Source organism: Erinaceus europaeus, chromosome 12 (assembly GCF_950295315.1).
Source record: "Erinaceus europaeus chromosome 12, mEriEur2.1, whole genome shotgun sequence".
In the NCBI taxonomy this organism is placed as follows: domain Eukaryota; kingdom Metazoa; phylum Chordata; class Mammalia; order Eulipotyphla; family Erinaceidae; genus Erinaceus; species Erinaceus europaeus.
The window spans coordinates 3,540,992-3,553,094 of NC_080173.1; the positions used below are offsets into that span (position 1 = coordinate 3,540,992).

The window sequence follows — 12,103 nt, forward strand, 5'->3', positions numbered from 1 at the left end:
CCTTCACTGCTTTCAACTTAAAACAACCTGTATTCCTGGGAGCTGGGAGAGAGAGAGAGAGAGAGAGAGAGAGAGAGAGAGAGAGCAATCGCGCGCGCACACACACACACACACACACACACACACACACACACACACACACACACACGTGCAGGAATGTGGGTTCTAGTCCCACATAAGTACCATGCCGAGGGGGAGCTTGATAAACAGTAGAGCAGTGCTGTGCTGTCTCTCATTTCCCCTCCCTCTCTGTCTCTCACCCTCTATCTTAACAGATAAAAATTAAAAAAAAAAAAAAAAGGGAGTCAGGCGGCAGCATAGTGGGTGAAGTGCATGTGGCACAAAGCACAAGGATCGGCTTAAGGATCCAGGTTCAGGCCCCCGGTGCCCCCACCTATAGGGGAGACAGTTCACAGGTGGTGAAGCAGGTCTGCAGGTGTCTGTCTTTCTCTCCCCCTCTCTGTCTTCCCCTCCTCTCTCCATTTCTCTCTGTTCTATCCAACAACGATGACATCAGTAACAACATCAATAATAACTCCAACAATAAAACAACAAGGGCAACAAAAGGGAAAATAAATGATTTTTAAAAAAAAGTCCAGAGAGAAGCCCCAGTAGAACACTCTGGCATAAACAAATAAAAAAATCGGCATCCCTAAGTGATGGTAACAGTTTCTCTGGGGTCCACAAGGTCCCAGTTGCCCCTGCTTGATAATCACCCATACCAAGATGACAGTGATTGGAAAGGGTCATACTCAGCTATTCTCAGAAAAACCCATCTGACCCTTCTGGGGGAGACTGAGCCCATAAGCATGCCAGCTATAAAAAGAAAGACATTGAGAAAAGAAGTGTTATTTTGTGGAGGAAGGCTCCAGTTCCACAAAATAAGGAAACGACATTCCTGAGTAAACCAAGTGAGTTGAAATCTTTTCTTGTATTGCTCAGCATGAAAGAGGAAAAGAAATATGTGAAAGAGAAAGGGGAAGAAGCACAGTGTTAGAAGCACTGAAACACAGGCAGTCGCACCATGACTTGGTTACAATATAGCTTGACAGTCAACCTCCCAAAGTTTCACTCCCTGTTAAGCTGTTAGGGCCAATCTACGTTCAATGGTGATCTTGACACCTAGACAGAAGAACCACCCCCATCGCAATGCAAATTTTGTGGTGTGGGGAATAAAAATTTAAGGAGTGATTTGTAGCTGCTGTGGGGCTAGAAATAAACTAATCCCTAATCATTTGTTACTATGATACAACATTCCCGCTGGGGAAACTAAGACCTTGTGCGTGCCACAGGATTCCCTTTTTTTTTCTTTCTTTTTTTCCATTTGGAAAAACAGATATCAAAATGCCTATTGTACTAGACGTCCTCCCTAAAAATAAAGCTATTTAAAAAATGAGATGGTAAGCCAGTCAATGAATCTGCTTACCTGATTGTGTTTCTGCAGAAATTTTTTATAACTGGCGATAGCAATGCCACGTTACGAGCCTTAATGACGTTAGGGTCTTTAAGGTCCCTGAAAGTGGCTATATAAAATTTTAATAAAAGAAAAAAGAAAAGAAAAGAAAAAGAGATGCAACCAGAGACTAGTGGTTCAATATAATAGTTCTCAGAGGTGAGCTTCTACACTCTCCATTTCTCTCTGTCCTATGCAACAACGACATCAATAACAACAACTACTACAACAATAAAAATGGGACAAAAGGGATTAAATAATAATTTTTAAAAAATGAGGTGGTATAATTTCATGCAAGACTCAGGGAACGCCAAATTATCAGACATTCAAGGGTGCGCAATTATTACCACCCCTTACAAATGCCAAATAAGCTTGTAACTCATCTCAGCTTGGCCCCTAATGAAGGTAAAAGAGGGAGAGGGAGAGGGAGAGGGAGAGGGAGAGGGAGAGGGAGAGGGAGAGGGAGAGGGAGAGGGAGAGGGAGAGGGAGAGGGAGAGGGAGAGGGAGAGGGAGCTGGGCGGTAGCTCAGCAGGTTAAGCGCACATGGCACGAAGCGCAAGGACCCGGGTAAGGTTCCCCGTTCCAGCCCCCGGCTCCCCACCTCCAGGGGAGTTGTTTCACAGGCGGTGAAGCAGGTCTGCAGGTGTCTGTCTTTCTCTCCCCCTCTCTGTCATCCCCCCCTTCTCTCCATTTCTCTCTGTCCTATCCAATAACAACGACATCAATAACAACAACAATAATATTAACTAAAACAATGAAAAACAACAAGGGCAACAAAAAAGGGGAAATAAATAAATATTAAAAAAAAAAAAAAGAGGAAGAGAGGGAGAGGTATTTGACAGCTGAGGAAACAGAAGCACCGGAAAATCACGTCTTCCTAAAACAGTGTGTGGATATCAAACAGCTAGGGCTCAGCTAGTTCTAACTCCAAGTTCAAACTTCACAGCACTGCACCACTCTAAACCAGAAACCCAAGGCAGTATAGGTACTTGGACTCCAGGAAATAGAATGCAAAGTCATTTCACCAAATGAAAGAGAGAAGAGAAATCCTACAGCAGAAGTTTTGGGTTTTGTTTTTTTTTAGCAGAGCACTGCTGAGTTCTGGCTTATGGTGGTGTGGGGCGGGGGTGGCAGAATTGAACCTGGGACCTCAGCGCCTCAGGCATGAGAGTCTGTTGCACAACCATTATGCTACCTCTCCCGCATGAGGAGAAATCCTACGTGAAAGTGCTCAGGCCTCTTTCTCCGTCAAAGGCTCCTGGTGAAAAGTGAGGCAATTACGAGGACTTAAAACAAAGCCAATGTCTGCTTTGCAATTCAAAAAGCTTCAACAAAAGCAAAGCGCAAGCGCAAGGAGCAGCTCTGAGATGCCTAGACGAGACGCTCCACACCCAACACAGCAGTGAGCCCTTTGATAACCACTTTGGGATCCTCTTTGAACTTCATTCTGAACCTTTCTTTCAAAGAGAGGTCTGCACAGCCCTTGGGCAGTTCCTTTTCCGAGTCCATGGGAGAAACTGTCCAGAAGTTAGGAAGACACAGAGTGTAGTCATCCTAGAGATGGAAAGAAGGTGAGTCAATGATGAAACTTCTGTGATACCAGAGATGTGCACTGCTTTGGGTCTAAGACCAGAACTGAAGCCCTTTACAAAACAATGCCATGGTTCTGACACCCACAACTAACATTTTCTCAAAGAGTTCAACAAAAAGCTGAGCACCTTACATAAATAATGGCTGGTTTTAAACGTACTTGACCCTTTTCAAAATGTTTTTCTTGAAGAGGCTTTAGGGGATTATTCCATGTAGACAACTAATAGCCTAATTGCTACTGGGGAAAAAACAAGCTCCTTTTCAGCCAGAATTTGGCAAGAAATCTCTAAAGACACTCCTCCCTACAGCACTGAAAGTCGTGCTGCTGAAAACCATGGTCACACTCACCGGGGCACATTCCCAACCAGTGCAATCTAAGAGGGGTGAGCTACTGAATTCTCACTGAAAGGGTCTTGTCTTTATTTTGTTTTGCTTTGGGCCTTATCCCTCTTTATTAGAAATAAAAGCAAATATCAAAAAATGAGCATTTGAGTGGTCTGGGAGATGGTGCAGTGGATAAAGCACTGGACTCTCAAGCTCTCTGAGGTCCAGAGTTCAATCCACGACAGCACATGTACCAGAGTGATGTCTGGTTCTTTCTTTCTCCTCCTGTCTTTCTTATAAACAAATAAATAAATGAAATCTTTTTACAAAGATGAGCATTTGCTACGTCCTCCAGGGTTAAGGTATTCAGTGTACACAGTACAATCTGTCCCCCAACAATTAAATGTAACTCTAGAGGACTTGCAAGTCTGATGCCCCAACTTCAATCCTGGCACCATATATGCCAGAGTGGAGTGATGCTACGGACGGTCTGTCAGTCTGTTTCTGTTGTTGCTGTTTGCTCCTTTGTTTTTTCTTTTTTACCAGAGTAAACTGGTAAACAAACAAGTCCAACTCTGGCTTATGGTGGTACCTGAGGATTGTACCTGGGATCTTTGCTGCCTCAGGCATTGATGGTCTCTCTCTCTCTCTCTCTCTCTCTCTCTCTCTCTCTCTCTCTCTCTCCTGTCTTTTTCTCCTTTTCTATCTCAAAAAGTCAGCCCAGGTCCAAAAAAAAAAAGAGAGAGAGATGGGAGCCAGGCGATAGCACAGCGGGTTAAGCGCGTGTGGTGCGAAGCGCAAGGACCAGCATAAGGATCTCGGTTCAAGCACCCCGCTCCCCACCTGCAGGGGAGTCACTTCACAGGCGGTGAAGCAGGTCTGCAGGTGTCTGTCTTTCTCTCCCCCTCTCTGTCTTCCCTTCCTCTCTCCATTTCTCTCTGTTCTATCCAACAATGATGACATCAATAACAATAACTACAACAATAAAACAACAAGGGCAACAAAAGGGAATAAATAACTAAATACTTCTTAAGAAAGAAAGAAAAAAAGAGGAAAAAAAAAGAAAGAAAAGAGAAAAAACCCTCCCTTGAATAGTGTTCTGCTTTGCCTGGTGTGCTACCCAGCTTCAAGCCTGGCCCCTACTGGACTGAAGGGAGCTTTGGTGCTGTGTCCCTATCTTTCTCTGAAAAAAAAAGTCAGGCTGGAGCAATGAAACCCTTGTCGTGTCTAAGGCCATACCACCCTGAACACGCCCGATCTCGTCTGATCTCGGAAACCCTTGTAGTGACAAAAAGTAAACAGAGAAAATTAATTATAGTTTGCAGGGTGGGGGAGATAGCATAATGGTTATGCAAAGAGACTCATGTGCCTGGCACTCCAACGTCCCAGATTCAAACCCCCACACCACGATAAACCAGAGCTGAGCAGTGCTCTGGTAAAATAAATAAATAAACAAATAAATAAGTAAATTTAAAAAAAAATGTAGTTAGGAAATAGCGCACGTGCCTTAGCACAGGTGAAGCCTTAGATTTGAACCCTGTCTACACAAAGGGTCTCCACAGCACTAGTGTAAGGGGAAGCCGTACTGTGGGGATTCTCTGTTTCATTCCACCTGTCTGAAATAAACATAACGAGGAAGAAAAGAAGAAGAAAACCAACAAACAAAAAAACAGCTGTGGCACAATGAAATCAAGCAACCAGGAGGCCCTAGGGCAACATGAAATTTTTTAAATATGATTTTGGTCTGCAGGAGGTGTACCTATAAAAGACCAATGTAGTTTTTGCACATGAGATATATATATTTGATAGGCAGGTAGAATCTGAGGGGAGTGGGGGAAGAGAAGCAATGGTGTACCTGGTTAAACGTACAATTAAGTGAGCTAGCACCTGGCTTTAAGCCCCTAGGTCTCACCTGCAGGGGGAAAGCTTCACAGGTGGTGAAACAGGGGTGCAGGTGTCTCTCTATCTCTCTCTCTCTCCCTCTCTATCTGACATTCCTTCTCAATTTCTCTCTGTCTCTATCCCAATAAATAAAAACATTTAAAAGAAGAGGAGGCCTCTCACCACTTCATTGGTCATCTCCATCAGGAACAACATAATGGACCCCCTTGTGGGCCCCTAGAGGGCCTTGCCCTCAGTGCGGATCAACAATGGTGGGACTGTCCCATTCTCCAAAGGGAGGCTGGACATACTCTACCTACTACCCAAAGAAGCTGGGTCCTGAAATTCTTGCAGCCTGGAATGTTCCTAGTCGTGACCACAGGATGTGAGCTCAGACCTACAGGGATGCAGAGGTCACACAGGCTCCTGTGCTCACTATGGGCCCCAGAACACATCAGTGGGGTTTCCAGTTAACAAGATTTATATGCTTTCCCCACATTTGGGAGCTGCTTTCTCCCCTGATCCAGCTTTCTAGTCCTATTTCCAACTATGACACCGTCTCCCCAGACAATAACCTGGGTCCACCTGCATATCAGATGTCAGACTCAGCAAAAACTAGTAAAGTCATGGGCCCCGTGGGATAGACCTAGAATAGGCCTACTAGCTTTTTCCAAAACGGAGACCCCAAATCTTCATCTGCAATACTCTTACCTTTAGGTTCATGATTAGTCAACAATTTGTTATGCTTTATATCTCACTGCCTTTTCAGCCTCCAGGTTCCAGATGCTACCATGATGCCAGCCTGACTTCCCTGGACAGATGACCCCACCAATGTGTCCTGGAGCCCCGCTTCCCCAGAGCCCTGCCACACTAGGAAAATAGAGAGACAGGCTGGGAGTATGGATCCACCTGTCGACACCCATGTTCAGCAGAGAAGCAATTACAGAAGCCAGACCTCCCACCTTCTGCATCCCACAATGACCCTGGGTCCATGCTCCCAGAGGCATAAAGAATAGGGAAGCTTCCAATGAAGGGGGTGGGATACAGAGTTGTGGTGGTGGGAATTGTGTGGAATTGTACCCCTCTTATCCTATGGTCTTGTCAGTGTTTCCATTGGGAGAGAGAGAGAGAGACCTACAGCCTTGCTTCGCTGGTAGTGAAACTTCCCCTCTGCAGGTGGGTAGCAGGAGCCTGAACCTGAGTCCTTGAGCACAGTACTCTGTGCACCATCTCGCAGCCCCATTCTTTTTTTCCTGTCAGAGCACCGCTCAGCTCTGGCTCATGGTGGTGTGGGAGACTGAAGCTGGGACTTGGCCGGGTTTGCAACCCAGTTCTGGAGGCCATGCCAGAGCCAGAAGTCTCTGGAAGGTCAGCCATCTTGGAAGGGCAAGTAAACAACTCTGTATGGCTCCTTCTGATCACTGTTCAAACCCTCCAACTTGCTGGCTTCTGTTTGAAGACGTCTGAGTTTTTGTCTAAATATGCCAGAGACATGTTTTCACTTGTCTGTTTCAAGCGTTATTTTCAGATACTAATTTTGAGAAATGCACAAGTGCCCATCAGTGAAATCTCTGCTTGATGATGGCTATGAAAAGCCTAAGGTTTACCACCATTAAAAAGAATCCTTCCCAACGTGTAGGGGTGGCTTTTTTCAGAGCACAAACTACAAAAGTCATTTTCTTTCTTTTTTTTTTTTTTTCCTCCACGGTTATTGCTGGGCTCGGTGCCTGCACCATGAATCCACTGCTCCTGGAGGCTATTTCTTTCACCTTTTGTTGCCCTGGTTGTTTTATCGTTGTTGTAGTTATTATTGTTGTTTTTATTGCTGTCGTTGTTGTTGGATAGGACAGAGAAATGGAGACAGGAGGGGAAGACAGAGAGAGGGAGAGAAAGACAGAGAGAGGGAGAGAAAGACAGACACCTGCAGACCTGTTTCACCCCACCCGCCTGTGAAGCGACTCCCCTGCAGGTGGGGAGCAGGGGGCTCAAACCGGGATCCTTATGCCGGTCCTTGCGCTTTGCGCCACGTGTGCTTAACCCGCTGTGCTACTGCCCGGCTCCCAAAAGTCATTTTGAAAGAGGAGTAGGATTCATTTATCAAAGTTAAAGTGAAGAATGCCACTTGGTCTAACATTCAGATCAAAGTGATCATTCAGTAGCCAGGTAGGGACCCAGTGACATGCTTGGCCCCAAGTTTGACCTCTGGCATTGCATGTGCCACTGATGCTCTGGTTTTCTCTCTGTCTCTCTCTCATAAATAAATTGTTTATTTATTTATTTATTTTCCCTTTTGTTGCCCTTGTTTTTTATTGTTATTGTAGTTAATTATTGTTGTTGTTACTGATATCATTGTTAGATAGGACAGGGAAATGGAGAGAGGAGGGGAAGACAGAGAGGAGGAAAGAAAGACAGACACCTGCAGACCTACTTCACCACCTGTGAAGCGTCTCCCCTGCAGGTGGGGAGTCAAGGGCTCGAACCGGGATCCTTAAGTCAGTCCTTGCGCTTCACGCCATATGTGTTTAACCCACTGCGCTACTGCCCGACTCCCAATAATTTCATTTTTTAAAGAAAATACTTTAAAGAAATCAATCATTCAACAGGAGATAAAACTCAGGGAGCACTTTCTTGGCTCACTGGAACAGTATTACCTTACCCCACTATTTCCTTTGATAATGTTTATTTAATTTAATCTTTATGATGAAGCAGGTATCTCTCTTTCTCACTCTCTCTCTTTCCCTCACTCCCCTCACACCATTTGTCTCTAAAAGAAAGAGAAAAAAGTGTCCCGGGAGGTGGCGCAGTGGATAAAGTGTTTTGCTCTCAAGCATGAAGTCCTAAGTTCGGACCACAGCAGTGCATGTACCAGAGTGATGTCCAGTTCTCCTTCTCTCCTCTCCTCCTGTCTCTCTCATTAATAAGGAAGTCTTGGAGGCAGTGGTGTGCAGCTGGTTGAGCACACATGTTATAATGCACAAGGGGCCACCTTCAAGCTCCCATTCCTCAAATGCAAGGAGAAAGCTTTGCAAGCATTGAAGTAGTGTTGTAGATGTCTCTCTTTCCCCTTCTCTCTCTCTTTTAAGTCATAATTTCAGACTTTACTGTTAATCTGACAAATCGTTTAAAATTAAGTCTTCTTTCTTTCTTTTCTCCTCCTTCTTTTTCTTTCTTTCTTTTTAAACCAGTACACTGCTCAACTCTGGCTTATGGTGGTGTTAGGGGACTGAACCTGGGACCCGAGAGCCTCAGGTATAAGAGTATGTTTACAGGAGTTGGGTGGTAGCACAGCGGGTTAAGCACACATGGCATGAAGTGCAAGGACCAGTGCAAGAATCCTGGTTCGAGCCCCCGGCTCCCCACCTGCAGGGGAGTCGCTTCACAAGCGGGTGAAGCAGGTCTGCAGGTGTCTGTCTTTCTCTCCCCCTCTCTGTCTTCTCCTCCCCTCTCCATTTCTCTCTGTCCTATCCAACAATGATGACATTAATAACAACAATAATAAATACGACAACAATAAAAAAAACAAGAACAACAAAAGAGAAAATAAATAAATAATTTTTTTAAAAAAGAGTATGTTCACATAATCATTACGCCATCTCCTCTACCCTCTCTTTCTCTTTCTCCATCTTCCCCTTCCCTCTCGATTTCATCATCATCCCATCTCAATTTATGATTGAATATAAAATCTTAAAAAGGATGAAGAGAAGAGGGTAAAGATGGCCACTGGACCAGTGGGATCATCATGCCAACACTGGGTCCCAGTAATAACACTGGTGGGAAAGATTTTTGTTTGTTGGTTTGTTTGTTAATTATGGCAGAATTAGGTAGCTATTCACTCCAACTTTAGGGTTAGGGAGGACAGCTGTGTTTGAGTTATACAGTCTGCCCAACGGATGGTAGACCTAGATCTACCACTGAGAAGCCATGCAAGCACCTGAGATCCACATCAGTGAAATGCAATGATGATATCTAACTCATAGAACATTGTAAGGACTAAGTGAAATAAAATGGCATTCAACAAATGTAATTTCTCTTCTGCACATACACAGGACTGTGATCAGTTCAAGCATAAAATAATGGACAGCTTTTTTTAATTGAGGGGGTTGATGCTTTACAAGTGCAGTCACTGGCATATGCAAACAATTTCATTATGCAATAGGCCTCCCAGAGTTTTCTCCCTATCTGCTCTCCCTCCCCCTCCCCCTCCCCAGGGTCCTTTGCTTTGGTGCCATACGCCATGAATGGACACATTTGTAAACACTTTACCAATAGGGAGATAGTTTATGGGTAAAGTACAGGCCCTATCACACATGAGAGCCTGGGTTTGATTCCCAGATCTATAAGCAAGCACCACGGGAGCATGGGGGGAGGGCACTCCATGGGTGGTGGAGCAGTGCTCTGGGGCCTCTCTCTCTCAGATTATAGAATCGGGGGCCAGGTGGTGATGTACCTGACAAAGCACACATGTTATAATGCCCAAGGATCCAGGTTCAAGCCTCCAGTCTCCACCTTCTGGGGGAGGCCTCACAAGTGGGGAAGCAGGTGTCTCTCCTTCTCTCTCCCTCTCAGTCACATCTTCCCCTCTCAGTTTTTCTCTGTCCTATCCTATAAATACATAAATTAATTAAAATAATCTTTAAAGAGATACGACTGGGTAAAAAAAAAAAAGGATTATAGAAATAGAAAATTGGACTGTGGGTGCGGGAGAGGGGAGGTGGTGACACACCTGGTTAAGCGATCACATCACAGTGTGCAAGGACCCAAGTTCAAGCCTCTGATCCCCCTATAGGGAGAAAGCTTCACAAGTACTGAAGCAGGGCTGTAGGTGTCTCTCTGTCTCTCTCTATTTCCTCCTCCTCTCTTAGTTTCTATCTCCACCTAATAAATAAAACTAAATTTTAAAATGCTTTAAATTTTTTTTTTTAAAAAGGGAGTTGGGCGGTAGCACAGCGGGTTAAGCGCACGTGTCACCAAGTGCAAGGACCTGCTTAAGGAACCCGGTTCGAGCCCCCAGGTCCCCACCTGCAGGGGAGTCACTTCACAGGCGGTGAAGCAGGTCTGCAGGTGTCTGTCTTTCTCTCCCCCTCTCTGTCTTCCCCTCCTCTCTCCATTTCTCTCTGTCCTAGCCAACAACGACAACATCAAGAACAACAGTAATAACTACAACAATAAAACAAGGGCAACAAAAGGGAAAATAAATAAATATTTTAAAAAAGGAAAGGAAATTGGACTGGGTAGGTCTCAGCAATTTCATGAATGCTCAAGGTTCTTGGTTCACTCCCTGGAGTCACAAAAGGAAAAAAAGAAACTCCTTCCCCAGCGGAGTGTTTTGTGAGGTGTACTGCTGAGACACAGAGTGCTTAATATTTACATTGTTCATCAGAGGAAGGTCACTGCAGGGCCACACTCAGCCAAGACCTCCTGACACAGACAACTCCCTAGCTATTTGCGGCTATGATAAGAGAGGCAGGTCCAAGTCACTTTCACAATTTATCAAAGACTTGAGCACAGAGATGGCTCAGATAAACAAAATGGATGGCACAGCCCTCAGCTTTCCAGACAATGAAACGTTGTTGTATTAAGAATAAATAAACAAATAGGGAGCCAGGCAGTAGTGCAGCCGGTTAAGCACACATAGCGCGAAGCCCAAGGACCAAATTAAGGATCCCGGTTCGCATCCCCGGCTCCCCACCTGCAGGGGAGTCGCTTCACAGGTGACTCTGTCTTTCTTTCTCCCTCTCTGTCTTCCCCTCCTCTCTCCATTTCTCTCTGTCCTATCCAGCAACAATAACAGTAACAACAACAAGGGCAATACAAATGGGAGGGGGAATGTCCTTCAGGAGCAGTGGATTCAAAGTGCAGGCACCAAGCCCCATTGATAAGCCTGGAGGCAAAAAAAAAAAAAAAAAAAAAAAGGAGGGAGTCGGGCTGTAGCACAGCAGCTTAAGCGCACATGGCACAAAGCACAAGGACCAGAGTGAGAATCCCAGTTCAAGCCCCTGGCTCCCCACCTGCAGGGGAGTCACTTCACAGGCGGTGCAGCAGGTCCGCAGGTGTCTTTCTCTCCCCCTCTTGTTTTCCCCTCCTCTCTCCATTTCTCTCTGTCCTGTCCAACAACGACAACATCAATAACAACAATAATTACAATAAGAAAACAAGGGCCTGGAGTAGGGCACCAAAGTAAAAACCCTGGGGAGAGGGTGAGGGTGGATATTCAGCTTCCCGGGGTGGCAGGTGGTTGGGGGTGGGTGGGTGGGATGGGACACAGTCTTTTGGTGGTGGGAATGGTGTTTATATACACTACTATTATTTTATAGTCACATAAATCACCATTTAATTAATATGAGAGGGGAAAAATTGATTGTATATCTCAAACTTTTTAAAGCACAGACTGAGTCTTTTTAATACATAGGCTGAGTCTTTGATATGTTGACTCTCTCAAAAATCTAGACCAGGGAAAACAGAAGCAACCGGTGTCACAGCTATATACAAATAATGTCAAAGGACATAAATTATGGTGATGTTGGGTATTATACAGCAAATCCTAACAAAGGGATTTTTCATAGTTAACCCAATTACCAAATAATGTGATTATAACAATAACTTTCTATTGTCTTCTTGAACCCTAAGACAGCAGGAACCTCACATTTCCACTATAGAGCCTATATTTCCCCCAGTCCTGAAACCTTAGGGTGGGGCACACTTTCCTGCATGCTTCTCTCAATTCATACCAAATAATATTGCATCCGCCGATCCCAACCTAATTAACACAATGAGTGCCACCTCAGCATGCTTCACTTCAGACTGTGTCCAGAGACTTGAGGTGTGGAATGACAACCCTTCAGCTCCATCACTCG

The 12,103-nt window shown here is 44.9% G+C and overlaps 1 protein-coding gene and 1 non-coding gene across 2 annotated transcripts in view; one reads left to right on the forward strand and one right to left on the reverse strand.

Annotated features, from left to right (window-relative positions):
- LOC132541789 (cytoplasmic phosphatidylinositol transfer protein 1-like) overlaps window positions 1–12,103 on the reverse strand; it is a 185,017-nt gene that overhangs the window by 159,784 nt on the left and 13,130 nt on the right. The gene's annotated exons all lie outside the window — the stretch shown is intronic.
- LOC132542326 (small nucleolar RNA SNORA33) lies at window positions 1,403–1,531 on the forward strand. Its single transcript, XR_009553414.1, has one exon. It is a non-coding gene; the product is annotated as a small nucleolar RNA SNORA33 (small nucleolar RNA).